Below are 18455 nucleotides of genomic sequence, written 5' to 3' on the forward strand. Positions count from 1 at the left end.
CTTTTCTGGTTGTTATTTGCATGAAATATCTTTTCCCAACCTTTCACTTTCAACCTATGTTTATCTTTGGGTCTAAGATGTGTTTCCTGTAGACAGCATATAGAAGGATCCTGTTTTTTAATCCATTCTGCCAATCTATGTCTTTTGATTGGGGAATTCAGTCCATTGACATTTAGTGTTATTACTGTTTGGATAATATTTTCCTCTACCATTTTGGCTTTTGTATTATATATATCATATCTGATTTTCCTTCTTTCTACACTCTTTTCCATATCTCTCTCTTCTGTCTTTTTGTATCTGACTCTAGTGCTCCCTTTAGTATTTCTTGCAGAGCTGGTCTCTTGGTCACAAATTCTTTCAGTGACTTTTTGTCTGAGAATGTTTTAATTTCTCCCTCATTTTTGAAGGACAATTTTGCTGGATATAGGAGTCTTGGTTGGCAGTTTTTCTCTTTTAGTATTTTAAATATATCATCCCACTGTCTTCTAGCTTCCATGGTTTCTGCTGAGAAATCTACACAAAGTCTTATTGGGTTTCCCTTGTATGTAATGGATTGTTTTTCTCTTGCTGCTTTCAAGATCTTCTCTTTCTCTTTGACCTCTGACATTCTAACTAGTAAGTGTCTTGGAGAACGCCTATTTGGGTCTAATCTCTTTGGGGTGCGCTGTACTTCTTGGATCTGTAATTTTAGGTCTTTCCTAAGAGTTGGGAAATTTTCAGTGATAATTTCTTCCATTAGTTTTTCTCCTCCTTTTCCCTTCTCTTCTCCTTCTGGGACACCCACAACACGTATATTTGTGCGGTTCATATTGTCCTTGAGTTCCCTGATACCCTGTTCAAATTTTTCCATTCTTTTCCCGATAGTTTCTGTTTCTTTTTGGAATTCAGATGTTCCATCCTCCAAATCACTAATTCTATCTTCTGTCTCTTTAAATCTATCATTGTAGCTATCCATTATTTTTTCTATGTTTGCTACTTTATCCTTCACTTCCATAAGTTCTGCGATTTGTTTTTTCAGTTTTTCTATTTCTTCTTTATGTTCAGCCCATGTCCTCTTCATGTCCTCCCTCAATTTATCGATTTCATTTTTGAAGAGGTTTTCCATTTCTGTTCGTATATTCAGCATTAGTTGTCTCAGCTCTTGTGTCTCATTTGAGCTGTTGGTTTGTTCCTTTGACTGAGCCATATTCTCAATCTTTTGAGCGTGGACAGTTATCTTCTGCTGCTGGCGTCTGGGCATTTATTCAGATTTCTCTTGGTGTTGGACCCAGCAAGGTTGTAATATTTTTCTGTGAAATCTCTGGGTTCTGTTTTTCTTATCCTGCCCAGTAGGTGGCGCTCGTGGCACACGTTTGTCTGCGGGTCCCACCAGTAAAAGGTGCTGTGGGACCTTAAACTTTGGAAAACTCTCGCCGTCCTGGGGGTTCGCTAGCCGAAGCGACTTGAGCCGGCCCGGGGTCCGAACGCAGGGAGGGTTGCTGGTCGCCGCAGCCAGGGAAAGAGCCCGTCCGAATTTCCTAGTCGACCCTGGGCAACAAGCGTGGCGGGAGGGCACCAGCGGCAGCGGCCCACCCGAGAGAGTGCACGTTCCCCGGGAGTCACAGGGTCACCGTTCTCCGCGGCCTGGGGGTTTCCGATCCAATTCTCTCAGTTGGTCCGGGGGCTGCGCGTGGTGTGGGCGCCAGTCGCCTTGGTTTCAGGGGACCACCTCTCCAATTCTCCCAGCCGGCCCGGGGAAGGGGGAAGGGAGTAACTCCGGCCGCTTGCCACCCCGCCCGGTAAGGCCCGCGCGCCTCGGCGATCTCACCCGAGCTGCTTCTCTCAGCCAGCCAGCCGTTCCAGGATGGGGTACGCTGTCTTTTTTATCTCTGTTGTGGCTTTGGGCGCTTTCTGTATCGTTTCTACTCCCCTAATAGGTGTCCTGGAGAAGAAACTAAGATCCGCGCGTCTTACTAAGCCGCCATCTTCCAGGAAGTCCTTCAAGGAGGCTTTCTTAGGGCTGGATTTGCCTTAAGTTGGGCATGAGTTTCATTTAGGTAAGTCCTCAAAAGTACCAGGATTCACTGAAAAAAGGAACTTAAGAGAACTTAGAAATAACCAGTTTAGCCCTCTATTGCAGCATAAGAACAAGTCATGTATTAGTCATGGTTCTGCAGGGAAGCAGAACCAACAGGAGATATATATATATATATATATATGTATTATATATATTATTTATTTAAAAGATATTTATTTATATTTATATAATATATATACATTAAGTAGATATGATGATATTTATTATAAGAATTGGCTCACACAACTGTGGGGATAGTCAAGTCTGAATTCCTTAGGGCAAGCCACAAGCTGAGAACTCTGATGAAGGTTTTGATGAATTTCTCCAGAAATTCCCCAGAAAGCTGGCTGGCCGAAGTGGAGACGGAAATTCTTTCTTTTGACTGCTGAAATAATCAGTTCTCCTTTTAAGGCCTTACTTATTGGATGAGAAGAATTCTCTCGCTGTTGAAAACAATCTCCTTAGTTGATTGTAGATGTAATCGATCATAAATATGAGCAACTTAACTGATGATTTAAATCCACAAAATATCTTCACAGTAACAATTAGGCCAGTGCTTTCTTGACCAAACAACTGGACACTATAACCTGGTCAAGTTGACACCTGAACTTAACCATCACAATGCACTTCATGGGGAAGGTATTCAGTAGCTTCTGTATGCCTTAGCTAAACTATTCTGTCCTTTTGGATAAAAAATAAAATCACTCAACTTGGTTGAAGGATCCTCTCTTTCAACCTAATCCTTCTCCCTATCTCTTGATACCAAACTGGATTTATTTAAAACTACCTCTCCTTTGCTTGACCAGAAATCATTTGTCAAATGCATTGTTCTTTATGTCATTGATTATAGGAAAAGTCAGAATGAATTTCGAGCCTTTATACTATGTTAAATTTCAGCTTCATGGGCCAACATTTAAGACTTTCAATCTTCTTTCTGTTGTTTGCACTGGAAGTTCTGGTAATTACATTGCTAGTAATTATGTAATTAATATTTTTGAGTCCAATTTTGGAGCAGAATATAATTTTCTTCTTATTCATTTTCCTCTATGTGTTGATTTTTAATTCCCAAGTCCTTTCAGAACTAGCCTTTTTTATCCAATGTTTTAACTACAATAAAAAAACTTCACGTAAAGGAGCCCCTGCTTTTACAATGCAGGCTTGCTGCTGTGGTATTTATACCCACATAGATAGACTAAAAAAGAAGATGCACTGGTATGTGGCATTATTTCACTGAAAAGCAGCTATTCCATTCTAAATTACAACTATTATCTTCTTTTCTTTATGACTGATTCTTTAAATAGCAACCATTCCTGGTTTCATTCTTTAAATACCACCCTTAAGGAGTAAAGCTAAAATAGATACCTTCACCTTTTTTGTGTGTGCCAAAGAGATTATTTGGAAAAAAAAAAAAATCAAATTTCCTTGAAACGAAAATTGGAAATTTGACTTTTCTCAGGGTTCTTCAAACTGATAATTACCAAAAGAAAAAAAATGAGACAGAATTATGGAATATTTACTCTAAAACCATCTAGTTTAATCTATTTTAGTCAACAGATAAACTGAGGCCTTGTTCTCCATCGAGTTCTCTACTAGATTATACATATGGGGGTTAGGGAAGTCTTCTGGGATTTTTCTGAACTCAGAGTGATTCAGCTGACCTCTGTGTATTTGGTAGGATTTGACTTGGGAAGTGGTGAAAGAAGGGATGCTAAGAAAAAACAACCCATGACAGGTTTATGGCCAGCTCATTAAATTAAATCCTCTGCTTGACACTCTACTGCTTTCTTTGCTGGGTGTGGATTGACAGGTATTGATGAAACATCTTAGGTTCTAATTCAAAATGTCTGATGACAAATTATAACCTTGACAAGTTGAAGTTATCAACAAGTCACAGGGTAAGTCTATGGACTCCAGCATGCAGCAGCCATCACGCTGTCTCTAGAAAGCCTCTGTGTTTTAACAAGGATTCATACACTTGATCTCTTCACCCCCAAGGAGTAGATTAAGTGCTTCAGTAAATATACCATTAAGATACTTCATTGTACTAAGCCATTGATACACACTTAGAATACCCTGGAAGCTGAGAAACTTCAGCCACCCAAGAAGCATCTAAATGGTTCAGAGAAACAACCAATGCTGTTTCTACTTTGACAATTCATTGTTAGAAACAATTTAAAATTTGCTATGGAGTTTTTTTTCTATTTGACTACAACCCGAATGGAAAAAATAGCATATTGCTCTCCAATCCACTCTAAATAATTCCCTGTACTTCCATTCATACTTTGGTGTGGTTCTGTTTAAGTTAATTCCTCAACTTTGGGCCTGAGTCAAACTGTAGGTTTCAGAGTTTCTTTTCACCACCTGATAAATGCCTTTGAACTTTCACTTTCTTATTGAAGAAGTTAAATTGAAATAGTTTTTAGAGATGTTTATTTTGGATGTGCTATTTATGTTTGTTGTCTGCTATTTTATTTCTTACCTTTCCAGATATAATTCTCATGAAAATAGAATAGCATGGTTTAAAATAGAATTTTTAAAACCATTTTGGGACCAAGATGATCATTTAACTCAACTCTTTATTTTAGAGGTGAACAATTATGCTCAAAGATGTGAAGAGACATTTGTGTTGACTTAGTAATCTTAAAGGGATCTGGCATGAGTATTTTATTCTTTTCTTAAAAAACACAAACAGTTATCCTTTTAAATCCTTGGTCATGATTGTGTTTTCATGTAAGTGCTGTTATGTTTCGGGTAAGGAAACTTAGGCACAAAGAGATTAATGTGGCCAAAGTCAGAGATTGAGGCGATAGAGAAGCAAACCCGGTGTTGAATTAAGGCGAGCTAGTCATGAGGAGAAGCTCTTTTTTCAAAAATCTTGCAGTCATTTCCCTTGATATTAGAAAGAAAGAAGGAAGGAAAGAAGGAAAAAAGGAAGGTGGAAGGAAGGAGGGAAGGAGGGAATTTAATTTGGATTTATCACATGGATCTTTTATATTTCATTTGGTTCAAGAAAGACCTCTAGGAGATCAGAAACATCCTGCAAATTTTGTAAAAGAATGTTTCAAATGTCTTATCTGAAATGACATATTGACTTACTAAGATCAGATCATTTTATAACTCCTTCGTCTTTTGGGGAGTAGAAAGGGGAGGGGCTGTTTATGATAGATTTCAGGAAAAGACTTTTGGTCTAATTGACAGAGACAATAATGAGTACAAATGTAGGAAAAGTTGTCCACAAAAGGCTTCTTTAACGGGAACCATTGTAGTACTGCTCTCCAAAAGTATAAGCAGTTGTATACCCCAGCTCTAGATCATATGATGATCTCTTCTTATTCTATGGTTTCAAATCTTTAAAAGAAGATCTGGTAACTCTTTTATGATCACTGAAAGCTTAACAAAGAGGCCACTGCTCTTAGGCAATCCCTTTTTCCGAATTAGCTCCAGGATCTTTCTCAGATCCGTCACATGAAGAATGAGCAGGTTTTAGGTATAATCTACTACAGAGTTATTGCTCTCTTTATTCAGGCAAAAAAAAAAATGGATCTAATGACTTGCAGTACTCCTATAAGACCATGTCATAATACCATCACTGAATTTTTGTTCAATGTAATAAACATCTAGGAATCCTAGCTACTGGAATACAATAATGACTGTCATACCTTAACCTTATGAAAAATTATAATACTCATTTCTGCCATCTTCTTCACTGTATATTAAATTCTTCCAGGGTGGAGAGCATATCTTGTTTATCTTTGTATCTGCAGTTTGTAGAACAACCAGGCACTCAATGAATTTTTTTTAATGAATCTATGAATTAAGCTCTATAATCCTCATATGCATTGAGTTTTCTGTAGGTAGGATAAAATTCCAATTATAAATGTTTTAGACAAGATATTATCCTTCATCGCTCATTCATATATAGAGCTAGTAAAGAAATGGGATGGATATTTGAGGCTAGATTATACCCCCTTCTCTCTGTTGATGGCATGGTTTTATTAATCCAAACCAAGATTTTCTTTTAGAAACTGCTGAGCCTATTGGCTACTTACTGTCAGAACAGTTTAACATCAACTGTGCTACAACAAAAACCATTGTGTTTGATAGACATTCTCCAGTATTTAAATGAACAATACTGAGTAACCTCACACAACAGGTCAACTCATTCAGCTATTTGAATGTATATTTTGCATTACACGGGTGGGTCCACCAGAACACAATTCTGTTAAAAAAAAAAAAGTCAGACATTCACCAATGGCTAGACTGAACTTCTTTCATGGTCAAGGCAGCCAGTTGGTAATTTTTAGAGTTCCTGGCCCTCTAGGAATCACCCCTCCTTTCACCCAGGCTGCTTGCTTAGGATTACATGAGTCTTTAGATTCTGGATAAAGCTTTGGGCTGTCATGAACAGGAACACTGATGAGAGAAGCATTCCTGAGAAGAGGGAGTGGCCTTAGGTAGGAGGGAGTTGAGGAGATGAAACAGAAATAATATGTATAGCCACAGAACAGGTTAAGATGAGTGAATAGATTCTTTAGTGTCTGGTTGAAACAGGATAACAGGAGAGAATGCACAAAGTCATTTTTGTATCTGTATGGAAATCATGATTTTACCTGTTTTTCTGAAAATTAACCTTCAAGAATTTTCTTTTCTGCTAGGTGCTTGAAACATTATTTCTATACTAAGGATAACATGATAGACTAATATTTATATATTTTACAAAATGTTCTTTGAGTGATCCAAGAAATCTCTGAAGCAAATTTGTTGGTAGAAAATTACTCCTGGTTATCTTGAACTCTACCACTAGCCTGGCACCTTTATTGTAGGGTGTGCTAGTTTGAAAGTATTGTGTACCCAAGAAAAGTCATGTCCTTTAATCCTGATTCTATATTGTAAGATGGAAACCCCTTTGATTAGGTTATCTCCACAGATTATGATGCTCCCAACTGTGGATGTGACTTTTTGTTTTACATGGAGATGTGATCCCATCCATTCAAGGTGGATCTTGATTAGTTTACTAGAGTCCTTTAAAAGGGGAAACATTCTGAAGAAATTTCAGATGAATGCACTTAGAGAACAGTTGCTTCAGAGCTGACAGAGACATGGATGTTGGAGATACTTGGAGTGTCAACAGAGCGGGCAGATGGTGGACATGGGCAGAGCCCAGCCGGTGCCACCGTGTACCTTTCCATAACATGCTAAGCAAGCCAGAACCCAGAGCTGTCCCAAAGGAACTAGGTGAAGGCCCACAGAGGCTTAGAGAGGAAACCACTGACACAGAATCTGGAAGCAACAAATGGGGATCAAGGACAAGCAGATGCCAGACACATGCCTTCCCAGATCAGCCTTCATTGAGCCAAGGTATCTTTTTCTGGATTCCTTAGTTTAGACATTTTTCTGGCCTTAGAACTATAAACTTGTAATGTAATAAATTCCCTTTATGAAAGCCATTCCATTTCTGTTTTATTGCATTCTGTATTATTTCTGTATTATTGCATTCTGGCTGCTTAACAAGCTAATATATAGGGCTTGACATTCTGGTGCTTTCTCTGGTGCCTCTACTTATCATCCAAATTCTTGAGAGCTGTTCATGCTCTAGAGAAGATGGTTTCAAGGCTTCTGAGTAACAATAACATGATTCTTGTCTATTCCTCCCGTCTTCTACCATGTTGAAAACTGTTCCTAAATTCTTTATGAAGGTGGACTATATTAATCCATAAAATAATTGCTTTTTTTTTTCATTTTTTGCCTATCAAATAGCCAAAAGAACTCAAGGTTCAATTGATGAAGTTTAACAAGACTAATTTTATCTAAACATGATTTTTTTCAGTATTTAAGGAACAACTTGGAACTTTAAAGAAAATTTACTTTATAATTTTTGATAAAGTATGGAGTGTTTTGTGTGTTGTATGTTAACTTAGTTGTTAATGTTTGTAGTTTGAGCAACTCTTACAGAGGCCGACTGTGACCTGATCACAATACCAGACACTCAGATACAAACACCAAGTAAAACAAAATCGCTATCTTCAAGGAATCTACAGGAAGAAACTCACATGTACACTCTCCATATAATACTGAGAGATAGTTGTAGTACATAGCAGTATAAATACTATGAGAGAAAGCAGGAAGGGTTCAAAGAGTGAATATAATTCCTTGGTGAAGAAATTTACCTAGAATTTTAATTGAAGAGGCTTGAGAGTAGTCTAACCATTTTACAGTTGAGGAAATCAAGTCCTGAAGATGTTATATGGTCACAATTCATGCACAATATAAGCATAACTATATATTAAAGTATGTGATCACACCTTGACTGAATAGCAAATACATCTCACCTGTTAAGCTATCACATCCATTTTGTCAATACAGTGAATTCATCTGCAAAATGTATCATTGGGTTTGTAGTCTACTTGTGAATATAAAGAAGTCATTTGCAAAAGGCTTTTGGCAGACTAATGTCTAGAGCTTTGAGATAACATTACTCAGGCTTAGTTGGTTATTAGCTGCAGCTGATGGGAGGCCTCCCTAGGCTAATGCAGGGACAATCTAGCTGGAGAAATTGAGATGGTAGTGTGGGTGGTACTACTAGCAGGGCCTGTTCCCTGGACTGGTGAGAATTAAACGGAGTGAGAGCTCCAGCTCTTTTGGCTGGTGTTCAGGGCTGGGCTTCTATCCCAGTAGGGAGTAAGGGTGAAAACCAGAAGCTGGGCAGAAGGCCAGTCAGACTGAATGGTAGCTCAATTCCCAGGGGTCTCAATTCACCTCAAGGAACACTGGAGAAACTGCTTCCAGATTTTGCTTACTCATGAGAAGGAAATTTCCAATGTATTGGCAGATTGAGCTATTCCTAGCTCAGAGCTATGTTGGGGAGCTTGAGACAGTTAGGGATAGACAAGGATGGACATTATCAATCATAGATTTGAGGTTTCTTATAAAAATATACATATTGATAGTAGAAAATAAAGAAAAGGAAAAAGAGGAAAATTAGAATTACCCATAAATTCAAAGATTTCTAGACTTTTCTCTCCTCCTTTCACTCTATAAAGGCAATAATGTATGTATTGTTTATTAAAATGTTTTCACACTCACTATTTTGTGCACATTTTGAAAAATTAGTGAATGTTTTTATTAGAAATAACCTCTCTTATTACAAATATAAAATGGATAGTAGATTGACTTTTCCCTATTTGTGTAATTAATTTTAATCATTATTATGCATAGAACTTATGTGTTGAGAGGAATCTCGTTTTACAGATTTAGAAACCGAAGTCCAATTTGATTCAGGAATTCACATGTGATCAGAGTAGGTTTAAAGAGAGCTAAAACTGATCTAGGGTTCTTTCTGCTGCATAGTATACCCTGAATTATTTATTTCACATCGGTATGGCTTGTCTGCTTTGCCAAGTTGGGAGTTTCCTGAGAATAGAATTATGTTATGTCTTGCTGTTTGAACAGAATCTCAGGCCTACTAAATCAGAATCTGCATTTAACAAGATGCCTAGGTGATTCATATGCTCACTAAAGTTTGAACAGCACTGTGGGAGTGCTCATTAAATATTTGTGCTATTGGTTGAGTCTTTTGCTTGCAAGCAATGGAAACAGACTGGAAGGAATTTAAGCCTGACATGTGAGTGCTTGCATTTATTGGAAAGAGGCTGGTGTATCAAAGAGAATTGAACACAACCTAGGAACCTGAGAGACAGGACTTCATTGCCCTTTTCTATGGTGCTCTATCATTCCAAGTTTTAAATGCCAGCACGTGGAAGAGTGGGGGGTGGGGGGAGCTTATTAGCTTTGCCTGGGTCAGACATACCATCTCGGCCAATGTTTTGGCTAAGGACAGGGTCATTAAGAGATTTGGCCAATGGGGCCCCACCCTTATAACCATGAGACTTTTCAGAAATGGATGATAATCCTGAGGCAGGCAACCATCGCAGGAATTGCCTGTTGTACTTTTTAAACTAAATTTGTCACCTTTTCAAGGATGACAATAATTAGGTGTAGAGCATATCTTTAGTCTTTTCCCATTGGTCGCTCCTGTCCCTCTGATTTTCTTCATTGCAATTTCTCCATCAAAGAGATTTTCCCCTCCAATGATTTCAGCAACTAATATTGTTCTGCTGACACCCAAATGTACTTCTACCTGGAATCTTTTTGGAATTCCAGCCCCATATCTCCAAATGCTCTGTCACTCCTTAAAGTTCCACAGAATTCCAGCCCCATATCTCCAAATGTTATGTCACTCCTCAAAGTTCCACATGGCCGTAATTGGGTTCATCATTTGTCTTTCCCAACTTCGTCGTTCCTAACCAGATGCTCCTTTCTTTCACGGCAGCTGGCATCTGTAACTCTTTTTGTTGTTTGTTTTCAAATGTGAATTTTTTTTAGTATCTCCCTTCCATCCGAGCTGCCAACCAGAGTTCAAACTGTCCTCCACTCTCATTTCGATCACGGTTACTTGTCTGGCCCCTCCTCCTTGCCAAATCTTCTGTAATAGAGTTGCCTTCATTCCGTTGCCCACCTCAGAAAATACTCTAGGATATTTCAGTACATTTTTTTTTTGGCATGGGCAGGCTCCAGGAATCGAACCCAGGTCTCCAGCTCGGCAAGTGAGAATTCTTGCCACTTATTTCAGTACATTTTACATATAGGTTGTGAGCACATGATAACACAGAAAATTCAGAGGTTCCCATTGTTGATGATCCATGTAAAAATTATTTGAAAAAGTTTTTTTAGAAATATTCTGACATAGTCAACTCTATGAGAAATAAATAGCATAATGCTCACATTGAGAGCAATATATTACCATAGCTGTTAACTGCTTACTTCTTTTTTTTTTTTTTTGCCTGGGCAGGCACCGGGAATCGAACCCAGGTCTCTGGCATGGTAGGTGAGAACTCTGCCTGCTGAGCCACCGTGGCCTGCCCCTGCTTAACTTTTTATTTTGACAAAATATCAGACTTTCAAAAAACACAAAAGTGGTAGAGAGTTTCCATATACCATTTACTCAGCTTCCCCAATTTTAAGCATTTCATAACCATAGTACAATGAGACAAGTCAGGAAATTAACACATACAATATTACTAAGTAATCTACAAACATTTAAATTTTGCCAGTTGTCCTACTAAAGTCCTTTTTATGGTCCAGGATCAGCATTCCACTTTAATTTCTTCTAATCTGATACAGTTTCTCCAATTTTCTCTGTGGCTCATGACCTTGACACTTTTGAGGAATTCTGACCAATTATTTTTTTTAACATATTTTATTGTGAAATATATAACATATAAAAAAGCAATAAATTTCAAATCATTTTAGCAAGTAGTTTTAGAACAAATTTCAAAATATGATATGGGTTACAGTTCCACAATTTCAGGTCTTTCCTTCTAGCTGCTCCAAGATATGGAGACTAAAAAAAATCAATACAATGATTCAACAATCATGCTCATTTCTTAAATCCTGTTTTCTCTGTTACAACTCCTCCTTCTCCTTTGATCCTACTCCCAATTATTAGGGATATTTGGACAATGATCATTCTATCTTCTTCATGTTGGAAAAGGGTTGTTGGCAATTTGGTATGAGGGGATGTACTGGTTGATGCTCTTAGAAATACTAGTATCTGTGGGTTTCAGGGCTTATCTGGCCTAGCAATTATTTGAAGGTTTTAGGTTTCTAAATTTAATGAGTGAAACTTTTATAGTCTCAGATAGAGCCCTGGGTATTCTTTAGGGTTTACAGAAATACTATTGGTTGGGGCTTGGAATTTCATGGCAATTAGCAATATCTAGCTGAAGCTCACATAGAGTAACCTCTGGAGTATTTTCTCTACTCTATTTGAAATATCTTAGCGACTAATACCTTATTTGTTACATTTCTTTTCTCCCTTCTGTTCAGGTAGGCATTGTTGATTCCATGGTGCAAGGGCCAGGCTCATCCTTGGGAGTCATCTCCCATGTTTGTAGGGAGACTTACACCCCTAGATGTCATGTCCCATGTAGGGGGAAGGGTAATGATTTTACTAGGAGAGCTTTTAGAGAGAATGAGACCACATCTGAGCAACAAAAGAGGTTCTCTGGAAGTAACTCTTAGCCAGAATTATAAGTAGGCTTAACTTCTCTGTTACAGAAATAAGTTTCTTAAGAGCAAGCCTCAAGGTCAAGGGCGTGGTCTATTAACTTGGGAATCCATAATGTTTGAGAGAGTGTCAGAGATTTTCCAAGTGGGAAAGATTTAATAGTTCCATATTTTTTTTCTACAGTCCTTCAAGGACTTTGCCAAAACTTTTTAATTATCTCCCCAACATACTTTAGAATGTATCCAGGTCATATATTAAGCTATACAGAATTCTGACCAATTATTTTGTGGAATGTATTTTTATTTGGGTTTTTCAGGTGTTTCATTGTGTTGAAATTCAGGTTGTGCATTTTTGGATAAGAATACTGTCTAATGATGTGATATTCTTCTCAGCACAAGAGGAGGTACATGATTTGTCTCATTACTGGTGATGTTAAATCTGGTATTTAGTTAAGAAGATGTCTGCCAGATCTCTGCACTTAAATCTGTTACTACTTTACCCTTTGTGATTATTAAGTATCTTCTGAGGAGATATGTTAAAACTGCAAATATCCTGTTAGTTGCTATCTTTTTGCTGGCTAATTCTGCAATCCTTTGATGATTCTAGCCTGTGACAACTATTACTGTTTGCTAAATGGTGATTTTCTTATTTCTATCATTTCATCTGTATTTATTAATTGGAATTCTATTATAAGGAAGAGCTGTCTCTTCACATTTATTTATTTGTTCAATCATTTTTATCACTATGGACTCTGAATATTTTCTCTATGGGTTATAATCTGTTACTATCATTCTTTATTTTAGTGCTTAAATTGCTTCAGATTTGGCCATTGGGCCCCCCTTCCAGTTGGCCCCTATATCTGTTCAACACGACTTCACCATTTTTTTTAGCACTTCCTATTTTTGGTCACCAGGAGATGGTCTAGGTTTATCTTGTATTTTCCCCTCCCTGCCCTGGAATCAGCCATTTCTCCTGAAAGTCTTAATTCCCTACCCCCTACCTCACATACTCATAGTTTTTTTTAAAAGAATGGCATTTTATAACCAAGATCTGGGTGCTGGGTATGTTTATCACTACTAAAGTGTCATTGCTTCTTGGCCTGTCGCTGTGCAGAGCTAGGAAATATCTGTTTGAATCAACACACATATGCATGTACCTCTATATTTACTTCTAGAACTTATTAATTTTAATACGATTTCTGTATCCTTACCCAGAGGTTACAAATAGGTGGCTTGCAAGCCGAATATAGCCCACTGATAAATTTTACTGGTTCATCCTATGTTTAAAAAAGAAAATATGAAATAGTAGTTAGTTAGGATTGTATCAGCCACATGAAACAATCCTTATCTCCCCAGCTCACAACAGTATCTGAAATGATTTAAAGGTTTATTTTTCTATTTTTATGCAGTCAGAGTTATATAAAAGTTCCACAGTCATAAAGGATCTACGTCCCATCCATGTTTGTGTTCTACCATCCTTAACTCACCTCTTCCATCTTCAAAGTCACTTGACAGCATGGTCCAATATTGTCTGTTAGAGCTCTAGTAATAGCATCCATATTCCAGTCTGGAAGATGGAAGAAGGAAAAAAGGGCAAATGAAGCTCTTTCTAAAATTCACCCAACAACTGCTTATTGGCCATTGGCCACAGCTATCAGCAGAGGAGGCTGGGAACTGCAACCTTTTAACTGGGACATCATCGATAACAACATTGGACCTGTAATTAGAAAGAAGGGAAGAATGGATATTGAGGAGGCAATGAGAAGTCTCTTTCACAGCATCAACATCAGGCAATGTAGGGCCCACATTAGGATGTGGCACCTATCACCTGAAGTTTCCCTTTGGAGAGAGTGTGCCTTCTCTATAAAGTGGAAATTCTTTACTAACCTTTGAGCCTTTTTTGTTTTTATTGTTTCCTGCCATCATAAATCTTTTCCTTTTAGACATGGCAAAGCACTTCAAAACCAAACAAAGCAGGGAAGTTTAGTTTCTTCTTGGCTTCAGTGGTTTTATCTTCCCTAGAGAAATCCTCTAGTCCAGGCATTTTTGATTCATGACCTCCTGGTATTGTTAAAAATAGTGTGAGTGTGTATATGTGTACGTTTAGTGCGTGCGCATTTTCCTAGAGAAAGGATCAATATTTTCCTTCAGATATGCAAAGGAGATTTTGGCCAAGGAAGGGCTCTCTTTTTCATCTGTATTCTCAGTATCTAGCCCAGAGCCCATCTCCTGCACAGAGAATGAATAAGTTTGCAATAAAGTTTTCATTAATAAATAAATCTTATCTGTTTATTTCTGAATTCCATCTGATTCATAGCTTAAGCTGTTACATAATTTAGCACTTAATAATAGAGCATAATTATATATTCTTAATTGTTTAGTTTTACTTCACCTTTCCACTAATATAGATTTTAAGACAATAATCATGCCTTGTGTTTCTTTTCTCTGTTCCATAGCACACAGCATAGTACCAAACATATAGAAATATTTTTAAAGTCTGTTAATTGACTTGTCTCACAAACTCATCAATCCCAAATTTTGATTTCTATGTAATTAAATAGAAAATTTGAAGGACACAAATAGCCTTTAGAGCTGGTGATTATGATGGAGACCTGAACAACTATAATATTTTTCTATGATAACTTTCAGGTCTTTGCACATGGAGGGGAAGCAGGAAGATAATAATTATTTTGATTAATGTGTTTTTTGCTGTATCTTATTTATTCATTCATTTAGCGTGCTATTTGTTAGGTTCTACTATATACCAGATACATGTGAGAAATAAAAAGATGATTCCCCTGCCATTCTATATGTAGAATTTATAGCCTAGTATAGGACCAGACCTGTAACAATTAGTTACAATACAAAATGATAAGTACTATAATGGAAATAGCTACGAGAGGCTATGAAACATAAAGAAAGAGTGAATAGTTAGCTATAGAATTGAGAGAAGTCATTACAGAGAAGGTTATGCCTGAACATGTGTTGAGGATGTGTAATAATTGATAGGTAGAGAGTGGACATAGGTCATTTCGAGCAGGAACTTGGAGGCATGAAACTATTTTGTATTTATTAAATGAGATGTCCTTAAATGTGGTTGAGAGGAGGTCTGGGTTGGAGATCAAGAATGGAAAGCTAGTGATTCAACAAATATTTATGGCAGATACTGTGGTGGGCAACAGGGATGCAATCTAGAATCAAACAGACACAAGCATTATTCTCTGGGACTTATAGTGTAGCAGGAAGGAAAGATATTAAGTACACAATGCAGTGTGGGCATAAAACAGGAAGACCTTATCTGTACGCCAGAGAAGGGGCAGGTATTCAAAAAAGGTTTTGATAATGAAATGGTGTTAAACAGGGAAGGGCAGAAAGGATGCATGATTGCATTGGAATGCAATTGGAAAAAAAATGTGTTTTTTCAGTCTGTAAAGTCTGCAGCAGTGGGAGCAGCCTGTGTGAAGAGAAGAAGGCTCCTAAAGAGTTGGACGAATCATCATTGTGGCTAAAACACAATAAGCTCAATAGTGTCACTAAAGAGGAGGCTGGAGAGGTGGGCAGAGGCCAGCATTGGGATATTAACTATAAGTAATTGCTTGAGGGAAAACTAAGAGGAAGAATGACACAATCCAGTTCACGGTTTTTAAAAGATCACTCTGATTGCTGTGTAGAGAATGAATTTTAGGGAGCCATGGAACATTCAAGGAGGCCAGTTGGAAAGCATTTTAGAGGTTCAAGCAAAAGATGGTAGTGGTTTGGTCTAGGATGGAGAAAAAGGGAAATAAAGAGGCATTAAGAAATTTCAGAAATAGTTAGGAGCTAAGTGTTTGATCCATTATCTGAAATTCTAATTTAATTGAGGGCTCTGTACTTTTGTTTTCCAAATCTGGCAACCCCATTTGGGGTTAAGGAAAGGGAGAAGCATGGATAATATCCACATTACTGGCACCAAAACCTGAATGGGTGAAATTGCTCTTTATTGAAATGGGGAGCATAGGCGGGGGGACAGATTTATTATTATTATTATTATTATCATTATTATTATTATTATTATTATCATTATTATTGTTTATATTTGGAGAGAGAGTATCATGCATTCAGTTTGCAATTGCAGAATTGTAACCATATGAATGGTACATTAAGATGGATAAAATCACGCAGGAAGTTTGCAGCGTGATAAGAGAAGATGTACAGGATGCTATGAGATCATCAATAATTGTAGCTGATCAGAGAAAAAGAAGCCAGTGAAGGAGAATGAGAAGGGGCTCTAAGAGGGTAGGAAGGGAAGAAGGATGGTGATGGTAGGGAAGTCTAAGGGGGAGAGAGTTGCATGGAGGAATAAGTGGTCTACAAGATAGGGGTCACAGAGAGGTCAAATAGATTGAAGACCAGCGATTTTGGCAATTAGGGGATCTTGGGTGACTGAAACAAGAATTCTTTCAGTGTAATGTGGGCTGGGGTGTTGTACAGATGCTAAATTTAATGGGTTATATAATGACTGGAGGTAAGGAAGTAGAAACAGCTACTCTTTCAGGAAATTTGGCAATTAAGGGAGTTAGGCTAGAAAATCTAATCAGACAGTAGTGATTCTAAACATCATCAATTCTACATTCTGCATGCTTTCCTTACCTATTAATTTTTTTGTCAGGGCACTGAAGCAAAAAATTAAGAATCCATTGTCTAGTGTCTAGACTCTAGACAAATACAAGATGAAGGTTTTCTTTCTTTTCAGGATGTTTTCTTTTGTCCCGTTGAGAAGACCACAAACTTCTGTGATGCAGCTTTAATGTAAGTAGTACCAAAATAGGTAGATTCCAGACAAATACAAAATGAAGTTTTTTTTTTCTTTTCAAGATTTGTTTGCCTTATAGACCCAGTAATCTTTCATAGTCATTTCTCTTTAATATCTGGAAAGTTGATAGACTGGATGTATCACTTTATAGTAAGTAGGGCAGGTATGTTTGTGACTATAGGAGCTAGAGATAGAAGAGTGTGTCTAAATGCTGTCAATTAACGTTGATTTGGTGCACAGCGAAGCATATGTGTTATAATAAAATAAATATAACTTAAAGGCAGAAAAACACTAAACACCCAGTCAATTTATGGTGAAGCATATGTAGTTTATGATTTTGGTTAATACATACTTTAACTAGAACACTGTTCTGCGCTCATTTTTATTAAATACTGTAGGTGTTTGCTGGGGCATGAGGTAATAACCCAAATACAATTAAAATGCCCGTAAAATTAAGGGTCTCCACATCAGCTCCCAAGGATGCGTCTGTTTGAGGCTTCGAGTCATCAGCATTGGGTGGTCTGCTGTTGGGGTAGGATACTTAACTAGGGCTTTCCCCCCTTAGGCATGTAAGGTGTTAAGGTGTTTTTATAAAACCCTATAAACCCTGGTTAAACACTTTTTTTTCATAAAGAAAACTTAAATCTTTATTTGACGTGTTTTCTGTGGCACTATTTTGGCATTTTAACAAGTCCTTTAAAGAATCACTCTAATAATTGCATACAGCACATGGAGTGGGGGTCAGGGGTATTTGTTCAGATTTTTGTACATCAAACTGCCTGACACACTAAGCAACAAGGACAGCATTTTGGTACGTTTTAATTTAATGAGGAAAAAAGATCAAAAGATTCTCCAGGTGGAGAACGTTAGACTAATTTGGGTATTACATATTAACTATTTGAGAGGAAGGTTTGACTTATTGACTGAATTAATTATGATACAAATATATTAGATTATTTACTGCAGTAAGATCTGCCCTGAACACTGTATAAGAAGCAGCAGTACCTTTTCCGACCCTGCCACTTAGTATTCCCTTTCCCTGCTTCATATTTTCTCCATAGCACTTATTGTCATTGAACATAGTGTATGATTTATTTGTTTTGTCTACTGTATGTTGTGTGTCTGCACGTAAGTGCCATGAGGAAGGGACTTTGTCTTTTTGTTCACTGCTGTATACTCAACGCCTGGGACAGGGCTTGGGGCATAGTGGCACACAGTAAATATTTGTTGAACGAATGAATGAACGAATGACATTTGATATGCATTCCACAGTACAGCATGAACTTCAGCTCTTTCAGTGCCCAGATTTCACATGCATCTAAGTTTCTCTCACTTAAGGATCACATTTCTCTCCCCTTTTAGTCCACATCTTGAATCACAAAATCTTGGCATGGTTAGGAATAATATTTGTATGATGTAGTAATGATGTGAGGTCAGACCATGATTTTCTGATGATGTCAAGAAGCAGTATCCCATATAACTGCATTTGCACTCTAGAGTTTCTTCCAAGTAGAAACAGGTGGCATGTTAACTTTTTTTTTT

The 18455-nt window shown here is 37.5% G+C and overlaps 1 protein-coding gene and 1 long non-coding RNA gene across 8 annotated transcripts in view; one reads left to right on the forward strand and one right to left on the reverse strand.

Moving 5' to 3' along the window:
* Positions 1-18455, forward strand: part of ANAPC10 (anaphase promoting complex subunit 10) — a 218519-nt gene that overhangs the window by 163691 nt on the left and 36373 nt on the right. For all 3 annotated transcript variants that reach the window (XR_013167480.1, XR_013167479.1, XR_013167481.1), the window contains exon 6: positions 16854-16909. The gene's annotated coding sequence lies outside the window, so the exon portion shown is untranslated. The remainder of the gene's footprint in view (positions 1-16853; positions 16910-18455) is intronic.
* LOC143666275 (uncharacterized) overlaps positions 1-18455 on the reverse strand; it is a 144531-nt gene that overhangs the window by 87130 nt on the left and 38946 nt on the right. For 2 of the 5 annotated variants that reach the window (XR_013167502.1, XR_013167501.1), the window contains exon 3: positions 13609-13688. This is a non-coding gene — a long non-coding RNA (uncharacterized LOC143666275). Of the gene's footprint in view, positions 1-13324; positions 13399-13608; positions 13839-18455 lie in introns of those variants that run through there. The other 3 variants (XR_013167503.1, XR_013167504.1, XR_013167500.1) reach the window with 3 other exon arrangements.

This window comes from Tamandua tetradactyla, chromosome 22 (genome assembly GCF_023851605.1).
Source record: "Tamandua tetradactyla isolate mTamTet1 chromosome 22, mTamTet1.pri, whole genome shotgun sequence".
NCBI lineage: Eukaryota > Metazoa > Chordata > Mammalia > Pilosa > Myrmecophagidae > Tamandua > Tamandua tetradactyla.